Below are 11,450 nucleotides of genomic sequence, written 5' to 3'. Positions count from 1 at the left end.
GGATTGACCACAAGTTCTCAATGGGATTAAGGTCTGGGGAGATTCCTGGCCATGGACCCAAAATATTGATGTTTTGTTCCCCGAGCCACTTATCACGTTTGCCTTATGGCAAGGTGCTCCATCATGCTGGAAAAGACATTGTTCGTCACCGAACTGTTACTGGATGGTTGGGAGAAGTTGCTCTCGGAGGAATTGTTGGTGGCATTCCTTATTCATGGCTGTGTTCTTAGGCAACATTGTGAGTGAGCCCACACCCTTGGCTGAAAGCAACCCCACACATGAATGGTCTCAGGAGGCTTTACTGTTGGCATGACACAGGACTGATGGAAGCGCTCACCTTGTCTTCTCCGGACAAGCTTTTTTCCAGATGCCTCAAACAATCGAAAAGGGGATTCATCAGAGAAAATGACTTTACCCCAGTCCTCAGCAGTCCAATCCCTGTACCTTTTGCAGAATATCAGTGTGTGCAGATGCACTCACACCTGCCTGCTGCCATTCCTGAGCAAGCTCTGTACTGGTGGTGCCCCGATCCCGCTGCTGAATCAACTTTAGGAGACGGTCCTGGCGCTTGCTGGACTTTCTTGGGTGCCCTGAAGCCTTCTTCACAACAATTAAACCGCTCTGAAGCCTTCTTCACAACAATTGAACCGCTCTCCTTGAAGTTATCGATGATCCGATAAAGGGTTGATTTAGGTGCAATCTTACTGGCAGCAATATCCTTGCCTGTGAAGCCTTTTTTGTGCAAAGCAATGATGACGGCACGTGTTTCCTTGCAGGTAACCATGGGTGACAGAGGAAGAACAATGATTCCAAGCACCACCCTCCTTTTGAAGCTTCCAGTTTTGGGGGGGATTCAGTTCATTTGCATGGCAAAGAGGGACTTTGCAATTAATTACAACTCATCTGATCACTATTCATACCATTCTGGAGTATATGCAAATTGCCATCATACAAACTGAGGCAGCAGACTGTGAAAATTCATATTTGTGTCATTCTCAAAACGTTTGGCCACAACTTTACACACTTCCTTAAACATAAAATAAGTAAATAAGTAATTTTAAGTGGAAGTCCAAAACGTATTTTTACGTCGAAGACACAAAGCACATCAGTAAAATATCCCCGTTGTTGAAAGGGTTCGACACATGCTGTTTAAATGGCCCAATTTCTTATTTAGACGTTCACAGATTTTCAACATTTTGACTATCGCTGATGTCATATTTTGGGTAAAGTCAAAAATAAAGTGAAATATTTGGCAAGATGTTCCTAAAACTGAGAGTAACTACAATAAACAAAAATATAAACGCAACATGTAAAGTGTTGGATGTTTCATGAGCTGAAAAAAAAGATAGCAGAATTTTTTACATCCCTGTTAGTTAACATTTATTCTTTGTCAAGATAATCCATCCACCTGACAGGTGTGGCATATCATGCTGATTAAACAGCATGATCATTACACAGGTGCACCTTGTGCTGGGGAGAATAAAAGGCCTCTAAAATGTGCAGTTCTGTCACACAACACAATGCCACAGATGTCTCAAGTTTTGAGGGAGCGTGCAATTGGCATGCTGACTGCAGGAATATCCACTGGAGCTGTTACCAGATAATTGAATGTTAAATTCTCTACCAGAAGCCGCCTCCAACGTCATTTTAGAGAATTTGGCAGTACATCCAACTGGCCTCACAACCACAGACCACATGTAACGACGCCAGCCCAGGACCTCCACATCGTCTGAGACCAGCCACCCGAGTTGTATTTCTCTTTGTAATGAAGCCCTTTTGTGGGGAAAAACTAATTCTGATTGCGGATTGCGGCCCAGCCAATGGGTGGGCATATGTCCTCTAGGGCCCACCAATGGCTGCGCCCCTGCCCAGTTATGTAAAGGTGAGTTCAACTCGGAACTTAACCGAACATGAGGTTTTCCTGTGTGGCTTGGGTGATTCACCAGCCACATACCGACCTCCTCTGATAGGGGGCGTGTGCCTAAACGGCACTATGGTTGAGGATGCCAGACTGGCAACCTGGTCAGAAAAATCTGCAATCAGTTTGGAAATGTTCAACGATGCTTGTGTAAATGTGAATTTCAGAGTATTTCTGTTATATGATGTGGCTCTCTGCAATTTCTCCAGATATTTTGGAGGCATTTCTGAACATGGTGCCAATGTAAACTGAGATTTTTGGATATAAATATGCACATTATCGAACAAAACATACATGTATTGCGTAACATGATGTCCAATGAGGGTCATCTGATGAAGATCATCAAAGGTTAGTGATTCATTTTATCTCTATTTCTGCTTTTTGTGACTCCTATCTTTGGCTGGAAAAATGTCTGTTTTTTTGACTTGGTGGTGATCTAACATAATCATATGTTGTGCTTTCGCTGTAAAGCATTTTTGAAATCGGACACGATGGGTAGATTAACAAGATGTTTATCTTTCATTTGCTGTATTGGACTTTTTAATGTGTTAAAGTTACATATTTCTAAAAAATATTTTTGAATTACCCGTGCTGCCTTTTCAGCGGAATGTTGTCGAGGGGTTCCGCTAGCGGAACGCATGTCCTAGACAGGTTTAAGGGGTATTTGTGTGTAGATTGAATCAGGCTGTAACGTAACAAAATATGGAAAAGTCAAGGGGTCTGAATACTTTCCGAAGGCACTGTATGTAGCCATGTTATGAAGTATGAAAAGGCTTGTTCAGTCACTATGACATCATCATATTTATATACATTTATATCAATACAAAGTGTTTTTTTTCTCAGACATAAATAAACAATTCCAGGTGAAAACCAAAGGCCATAGCTGTAATACAATAACAAACTGGCAAAGCAGCAGAGCGAGGCCCGCATCCAGCAACGTCACAAGTCACGTTTTGCAGCTGTTTCAGTACAGCACTACAGGGAGAGAGAAAACTCCACTGGACTAGTTTCAATGTATGGAATCACTTCAGAGTTTCTGGATTTTGGGTAAACTTCTCCTTTAACCTCACTAGGGTAGGGGGCAGCATTCGGAATTTTGGATGAAAAGCGTGCCCAAAGTAATCTGCCTGCTACTCAGGCCCAGAAGCTAGGATATGCAAATTAGTAGATTTGGATAGAAACCACTCCAAAGTTTCTAAAACTGTTAAAATAATGTCTGTGAGTATAACAGAACTGAAATGGCAGGTGAGAACCGGAGGAAAATCCATCCAGGAAATGCTTTTATTTTGAAATGCCTGTTTTTCCATTGAAAGCCTATCCACCATACAAAGACTTATGACGCAGGTCACTATCTCTATTGCTTCCTCAACATGTGGCCAGTCTTTAGGCATTGTTTCAGGCTTTTACTCTGAAAAATTAGGGAGAAACAGCACGTTCAATGAGTGTACAGTGGAAATTTCCAGCCATGAGCCCAGCGTATGACCGGGAGGGCGCATTTCTTGTTTCTCCTTTTCTATTGACGAAGCTTTTGTCCGGTTGAAATATGATCGATTATTTATGACAAAAACAACAATGAGGCTGGATTATAAACACTGTTAGACATGTTTCTACGAAATTTTATGGTACTTTTCAGATATTTTGACTGCTGTGACCGCGCTTTGTTCCAATGTATTACTGAACAAAACGCACCAAGAAAACTGAGGTTTTTGGACATAAAGAGTGACTTTATCGAACAAAACAAACATTTATTGTGTAACATGGAGTCTTCGGAGTGCAACCATATGAAGATCAAAGGTAAGTGATACATTTTAACGCTATTTCTGGCTTTTGTTACTCTTCTTCTTGGCTGCTAACTGTTTGTAATGATTTGTCTGCTGGGCGCTGTTCTCAGATAATCGCATGGTTTGCTTTCGCCGTAAAGCCTTTTTGAAATCTGACAGCGGTTGGATTAACAAGAAGTTTATCTTTAAGCTGGTGTATAACATTTGTGTCTTTCATGTATGTTTACTATGAGAATTTCTGTTTTGTTGAGTTTCAAGCTCTGAAATTTCACCGGATGTTGTTTGAGACAGTGTTTTACTGAACAAAACGCACCAAGAAAACTGAGGTTTTTGGACATAAAGAGTGACTTTATCGAACAAAACAAACATTTATTGGGTAACTGGGAGTTTTGTGAGTGTAATCATAGTGAAGATCATCAAAGGTAAGTGATTAATTTTATCGCTATTTCTGACTTATGTTACTCGTCTGACATGGCCGGTTACTGTTTGTTATGATTTGTCTGCTGGGCGCTGTTCTCAGATAATCGCATGGTTTGCTTTCGCCGTAAAGTATTTTTTGAAATCTGACACCGTGGTTGGATGAACAAGAACTTAATCTTTAAACCGATGTATAACACTTGTATGTTTCATGAATTTTTATAATGAGTATTTCTGTTTTTGAATTTGGCGCTCTGTAATTTCACTGGATGTTGGCCAGGTGGGACGATAGCGTCCCACACCCCCTAGAGAGGTTTTAAAGCATCATTGAGAAATAATGAATTGAAGTTGGAACATTTGTGACATTTGTAGACTAGAGATTAAGAATGTTGGCCATTAACCGAGAAGTCGCTGGTTCGAATCCGCACGCCCCCAAGGTAGAAAAGAAGCTGGCGTTCTACCCTTGAGCAAGGCAGTTAACCCCCAACAACTGCTCCCCGGGCGCCGATAACGTGGACATCGATTAAGGCAGCCCCCGCCACCACTCTGATTCAGAGGGGTTGGGTTCAATGCGGAAGACACATTTAGGGTGAATGGATTCAGTTGTGACTGACTAGATATCCCCTTTCCTTTCCCATCCCAGTCCTCCTTTAAGACTCCATAATGTTTCATCATTAGATGCTACAGTCCTCCTTTATGACTCCATAATGTTTCATCATTAGATGCTACAGTCCTCCTTTAAGACTCCATAATGTTTCATCATTAGATGCTACAGTCCTCCTTTAAGACTCCATAATGTTTCATCATTAGATGCTACAGTCCTCCTTTAAGAGAGATCTTTGATGAAAACCTGCTCCAGAGCAGAACCTGCTGCTTGAACAGAGTTCTGAGTATAGGGTCTGAATACTTAAGTAAATGTAATTTTCAGTTTTGTATTTCTTGATAAATTAGCAAAATTATCAAACAAAAATGTTTTTGCTTTGTCAGTATGGGGTATTGTGTTTTTACAAAAAGGCTGTCATGTAACAAAATGTGGAAAAAGTCAAGGGGTCTGAATACTTTCAGGAGGCACTGTACTCTCCGATAGCAACGGCCAATAGCAGACCACTTCCTGTATCAGGGACATAGTCGCTCCCGTCTTCCATGTGTCTTCCATGTGTGAAAGGTAACCTGGTGAATATCATAGAATCAGGGTTCTGTTAGGTAACCTGGTGAATATCATAGAATCAGGGTTCTGTTAGGTAACCTGGTGAATATCATAGAATCAGGGTTCTGTTAGGTAACCTGGTGAATATTATAGAATCAGGGTTATATTAGGTAACCTGGTGAATATCATAGAATCAGGGTTCTGTTAGGTACCTGGTGAATATCATAGAATCAGGGTTCTGTTCGGTAACCTGGTGAATATCATAGAATCAGGGTTCTGTTAGGTAAGCTGGTGAATATTATAGAATCAGGGTTCTGTTAGGTACCTGGTGAATATCATAGAATCAGGGTTCTGTTAGGTAACCTGTTGAATATCATAGAATCAGGGTTCTGTTAGGTAACCTGGTGAATATCATAGAATCAGGGTTCTGTTAGGTAACCTGGTGAATATTATAGAATCAGGGTTCTGTTAGGTAACCTGGTGAATATCATAGAATCAGGGTTCTGTTAGGTAACCTGTTGAATATCATAGAATCAGGGTTCTGTTAGGTAACCTGGTGAATATCATAGAATCAGGGTTCTGTTAGGTAACCTGGTGAATATCATAGAATCAGGGTTCTGTTAGGTAACCTGGTGAATATCATAGAATCAGGGTTCTGTTAGGTAATCTGGTGAATATCATAGAATCAGGGTTCTGTTAGGTAACCTGGTGAATATCATAGAATCAGGGTTCTGTTAGGGAACCTTCAGTTCTATTTCAGTGACTCGTTAGTCTCTCACTTTGGGGATATAGTCAACTACTACAGAGCTCATATACTCTCTGATGCCAAGTCTAGACAGGATCATCCCTCAGAGGTCCCCACTCTACTCACCGTATGTGTAGTGATGTCCAGTCAGTAGAACCTCATGAAGGTACATCACCACAACATGCTGCATTACAGATCTCTTGAACAGAGATGCCTTTGAACAATGCCTATGTTGTAGCCATACCTCTGGTGGATGGAGCCATCAAGCCCTCCGGAGGTGTCAGATCCTTGCTACTATAGAACCTCATGAAGGTATGGGGGTGTAACTCATTATACGGATATAATGGCTTAAGTAAAGCAGTTTTTAAACAAGATAAATCTAATTTCTATTCTTTCCAGCGGCTCCAACAGCAGAAATGGCCTCAAGCAAAACATAAAAATCCCAGGATGGGACTAGCTGTTTGGGTACTGGGCGTAGGTGACCCTTCATAAAACAACAGATCAGGGGGTGTTCCACTGTATAGTTGTTGCAGCCTAAATGGCAGCCAAATATACATTTATAGTTGAAAAGGCTTTCCTTCGTCAGAAGGCAGAGTAGCTCTGAAACAGAGCAACAAAGGGACTGATTTGTTTCTGATCTCACCATCTGTTAAATACACTGTGCTATAGTAATTATTGTGCTATAGTGAGTGTGTGGCTCTAGAACTCTGAATATAGTTTATTCTCAAGGAGAGCGGTCGCGTGTGTTGAGAAGCAGAGGATCACTGATTTGAGCCTGGTATGGGGACAGGGACAGTGAAGGAAACTAAACTGTTAAAAGCACACTGGCGTCAGTTACACATTTTATTAATAAAATTAGCCATTTCCAAATGAACCATGTTCTTTAAGGTCAATATGTTGGAGTTCAGGCTTTATTTGACCTGTTAAAGTAGGAAATGAAATGAACTTTGTCCATTACAGAGACTGAGGTCAAGACAAAAAAGGAGCTGGTTTTATAATATATATTTGCCATCTTTAACAAGTTGTGTAGATCAGATGTTAATGAAGCAATACAGACCACATTGAAGTGTCTGGAGTTTAGTTTGTGTGTTCTACAGTCTTGTAAAGATAAGGGGGGGGGGGGGGGGGGTGACTGGGACAGACAATGTAACATCCATAATGTTTTAAGGAAAAGGTTTTGTAAAACATGCACCTTACATCAGATTATCTTGAAACTTTCTCTCTAAAGCTACCTTTCATTAAGGTTTTATATGGTCTATTGGTTTCTTTCTTTTCATTGGCAGAATCCTTTTTCAGTGTTATGATATTCATAACATCCATATCCACCAGTCCATCTTCCTGTCAACTAACAGAACTCTGCTGGTTGTCCTGGTAACAGATACCAGTGGGCAGATCTATTGTATTTGTTCAAACTAAACTACAGCACTTACTTTGATGAGTCAAATCTGATCCTTTCTTCTCTTCTCCTCCTCTCACAGTTCCACTCAGCCCCGTTGTTTTCCTGCAGTCCACCAGCAGCACAGACAACCTCTTCATACCCAGCAGTAAGGTGCTACCGGGAGAGGCATGACACGGGGACTCCGGGAGGGAGGAAGGGCTAGCGTTGTCCTGGTAACCATAAAGAGGGGACACAGACACATATCATTATGGATGCTGATGTCACTGTTGTCATGAAGTGCTTTACAGAAACCCAGCCCAGACCCTGTTAAAGCAAGCTGTATGTTAGACCAGACCAAGCTGTACCATCTGGTGTTCTGATCTGGAGAGACTCTTCTCTTCCTCGTCAGCATCAGGATGTTGTTGAGGCTCCCCAGAGGATCCACAATAGTCATGTCTCTCTCCTGTGTGAATGAGAACATCAAACAGATAGTGAACTTACGACCGTCTATTATAATCATAGGGTCTTACAAGAGGCATTAATCTCTCTAAACAGCCTAAAATGCAAATGTTAAAGGGTCGTTCCACTAAATGGGTGCCTTTTGCATCCCTTTGATATTTTAAGTATAAATTATGCTCCAACATTGCATTTTAAAAGCCTGTTATACTAGATGAGATGCACTTTAATGTAGACCACATGGATAATTTAATAAATCTAATTTAAAAGTCCCCAAAATATATGTACCAATGGCAGATTAAAACTAACAAAGGCAGATGGCCCCTTTAACAATTCCTACAGTACTGAACAACATATTCAAGTGTAGAACTTCAGTAGAATGCCCCTTAAAATCCCCACATTAGTTAAACTAACGGCATAGTGTGTGACTCTGTTTTAAGACAGTACTCACTGGAGTTAATCTGATATTCTGTCTCCTCCTCTTTCACTCCCAAGACGTCTTCCTTCTTCACCTCTACTGAGATAGCATCCTCTTCCTCTCTGAAAGGTTCTTCCTCTTTTTCCTCTATAACATCCTCTTCTTCTTTCACGATAATGTTCAGCCTCAGAGCTTCTTTCTGCACACAGCAGACCTCTTCTTTAACGGGGGATGAGTAGTTTAGTGAGGCTCATGGTCTGGGATGTTAGAATTAGCGACTAGCCTAACGCTAGGCTCAGTATCAATGTTTAACAACTTTGCAAATTGAACAAGCAAATTAGGTTAAAGTTAACTAGTTGATACGTCAACTGAACTGCGTTTACAACACTGAGATTAGCTAATGTACATTTACATGGTCGAAAGCGTCAATCTTTCAGTTTTATGTTGGCTAGCAAGCTACCGAGGCGGTTGAAAGAGTAGCCGTGTTGTTGTTCCTGAAGAAGCGTCCGGTCCAGCCCATTATACGTCACACAAGAAGCATCACCTGAAAGACGCATATCGCCATCTGCTGACTGGAGTGGGTAACGCAGTTTGGAAACAATAGTTACTACACTTTCTGTATTGGAAAAAAACGTTATAATAATTTAACAATGAGCTGATAAATTGTAAATTATGAATACATACTTCTATGAATAGGTAGTGTTTTAATAAACATTTGCTCTGTTAATTTTTCACATTCGTTTTTATCTAGATGTGACGGTACTATTCCATTAAAGCTACGCTCTTTAAGATACAAATCATCCTGTAAACCAGGGGTGGGCAACTCCAGTCCTCGGGGGCCTGATTGGTGTCACACTTTTTCTCCCTCCCTAGCAAACACAGCTGATTAATCAAACTGCATTCTAAACTGAAGATTATGATTAGGTGATTAGTGGAGTCTGGTGTGTTAGTTGGGGCTGGAAGCTATGATCCCTAGTTGTCACTAGTTAAATCCCCTTCAATCAGTGTAGATGAAGGGGAGGAGACAGGTTAAATAAGGCATTTTAGGCCTTGAGACAAATGAGACATGGATTGTGTATGTGTGCCATTCAGACGGTGAATGGGGAAGACAAAATATTTAAGTGTCTTTGAACGGGGGATGGTAGTAGGTCCCAGGCGCCGGTTTGTGTCAAGAACTGCAACGCTGCTGGAGTTTTCCAGATCAACGGTTTCCCATGTGTACCAAGAATCATCCACCACCCAAACAGTGGTGTTTAAGATGAGGCAGAACGATTTGTTTTTTCATAAGCATGGCCTTAATTCTATTACAGCATATTGGATGACTGTCATTCATATTCCATTCACCCTGTTCAATGTAACAGCAATAGGTTTAGGCTACTACATGATACTAGAATTTTCCCTATACCCATCATGAGATTGCTATAACCTAGGCTATGACTGAAAGTTTAGAACGTAGGTGCACACAGGTCGAGATATGTTTTATAGGTGAGAGACAGTCTTGAAGACATCACCAACTAATTATCATGGTCCAAACACACCGAGACAGTCGTTAAGAGGGCACGACAACAACTTTTCCACCTCAGGAGACTGAAAAGATTTGGCATGGGTCTCCAGATCCTCAAAAAGACCACAGCTGCACCATCGAGAGCATCCTGACCGGTTGCATCACCGCCTGGTATGGCAACTGCTCGGCATCTGACCGTAATGCACTACAGAGGGTAGTGAACATCACTGGGGCCAAGCTTCCTGCCATCCAGGACAATTATAAAGAAAGCCCAAAAAATTGTCAGATGCTCCAGTCACCCAAGTCATAGACTGTTTTCTCTGCTCCCGCACGTCAAGCGGTACCGGAGCACCAAGTCTAGAAACAAAAGGCTCCTTAACAGCTTCTACCCCCAAGCCATAAGACTGCTGAACAATTAATCAAATGGCCAGCCGGACTATTTACATTGACCCCACCTCCATTTGTTTTGTACACAGCTGCTAGTTGCTGTTTATTATCTATGAAATGTCACTTCACCCCTACCTAAATGTGCAAATTACCTCAACTAACCTGTACCCCCCGCACATTGACTCGGTACCAGTACCCCCTGTATATAGCCTTGTTATTGTTATTTTATTGTGTTACTTTTTATTATTTTTTACTTTTGGTCATTTGCTCATTTTCTTAACTCTTCTTGAACTGTACTGTTAGTTAAGGGCTTGTAAGTAAGCAATTCACTGTAAGGTCTACACTTGTTGTATTCGGCGCATTTGACAAATAAAGTTTGATTTTATTTGACAAATTCAGGTATGTTTATCCCGTTTTTTTCTGTTTAAGAAACGTTTGTCTCTAGAGAGTTGAAAACAGCAGGTCTGGGACAGGTAGCACCTCCGGTGAACAGGTCAGGGTTCCATAGCCGCAGGCAGAACAGTTGAAACTGGAGCAGCAGCACGGCCAGCTGGACTGGGGACAGCAAGGAGTCATCATGCCAGGTAGTCCTGAGGCATGGTCCTAGGGCTCAGGTCCTCCGAGAGAGAGAAAGAAAGAAAGAGAGAAAGAGAGAATTCGAGAGAGCATACTTAAATTCACACAGGACACCGGATAAGACAGGAGAAATACTCCAGATATAACAGACTGACCCCAGCCCCCCGACACATAAACTACTGCAGCATAAATACTGAAGGCTGAGACAGTATGAGTCAGGAGACACTGTGGCCCCATCCGATGATACCCCCGGACAGGGCCAAACAGGCAGGATATAACCCCACCCACTTTGCCAAAGCACAGCCCCCACACCACCAGAGGGATATCTTCAACCACCAACTTACCATCCTGAGACAAGGCCGAGTATAGCCCACAAAGATCTTCGCCATGGCACATCCCAATGGGGGGTGCCAACCCATGAATACGGCTGCACAGTATTGTCTCTTCTCGATGGCGGTTATGATATCGTTTAGTACCTTGAGCGGGGTTGAGGTGCACCCATGACCAGCTCGGAAAACCACATTGCACAGCGGAGAAGGTTCATGCTGAAAGAGCTCTGATAGGTTGGAGGATGTCCTCCGGAAGTTGTCATAATTACTGTTTAAGTCTATGGAAGCCTTGAGAACCATGAGCCTCCTAGGTTTTGTATTGAAGTCAATGTACCCAGAGGAGGACGCAAAATAGTATGTTTTATTCAATTATTTGGTGATGTGATTATATTTA

Source organism: Salvelinus namaycush, unplaced genomic scaffold, assembly GCF_016432855.1.
Source record: "Salvelinus namaycush isolate Seneca unplaced genomic scaffold, SaNama_1.0 Scaffold1469, whole genome shotgun sequence".
Classification (NCBI taxonomy): domain Eukaryota; kingdom Metazoa; phylum Chordata; class Actinopteri; order Salmoniformes; family Salmonidae; genus Salvelinus; species Salvelinus namaycush.
Note: the sequence above shows the minus strand (reverse complement) of the source record.